This window comes from Arachis duranensis, chromosome 4 (assembly GCF_000817695.3).
Source record: "Arachis duranensis cultivar V14167 chromosome 4, aradu.V14167.gnm2.J7QH, whole genome shotgun sequence".
In the NCBI taxonomy this organism is placed as follows: domain Eukaryota; kingdom Viridiplantae; phylum Streptophyta; class Magnoliopsida; order Fabales; family Fabaceae; genus Arachis; species Arachis duranensis.
Window position 1 is genome coordinate 93,756,205 of NC_029775.3, and position 591 is coordinate 93,756,795.

Consider the following 591-nt stretch of genomic DNA (forward strand, 5'->3'; position numbering starts at 1 on the left):
AGACTCAAGAACACTTTGAAAATTCACAAGAACACCAAGAACAAAAGAAAGAACACCAAACTTAAAATTTTTAGAAAACCAAGACAAATTTTCGAAAATTAAAGAAAACTTAACAAGAAAACACCAAACTTAGAGTTTGGCACAAGATTCAATAAAAGAAAAATTATTTTTGAAAAAGATTCCAAAGAAGATACCCAATTATGAAGAACAACTACTAAAGCTCCAGCCAATTGGGCAGTAACTTCAATGTTGATTTTAAAAATGTATCATATTTATGGATACTATAAATTTTTGAAAGTTAATGTTTTGAAAAAGCACAAGAAAAACAAGAAAAGACACAAAACGAGAAAAACTTGAGATCAAACAAGAAAAATAAACAGGAACAACTTGAAGATCAATGAAGAACAAAGAATACAAGTCGAAAAAAAATTTTTTTTTTTTTTGAAAAGAAACTATCCTATCAGAATTTAATGACTCTATAACAACAAAAATAAATTATTCCTAATCTAAGAAATAAAATAAACCTTTAGTTTGTTCAAACTCGAACAATCCCCGGCAACGGCGCCAAAAACTTGGTGCACGAATTTGCAG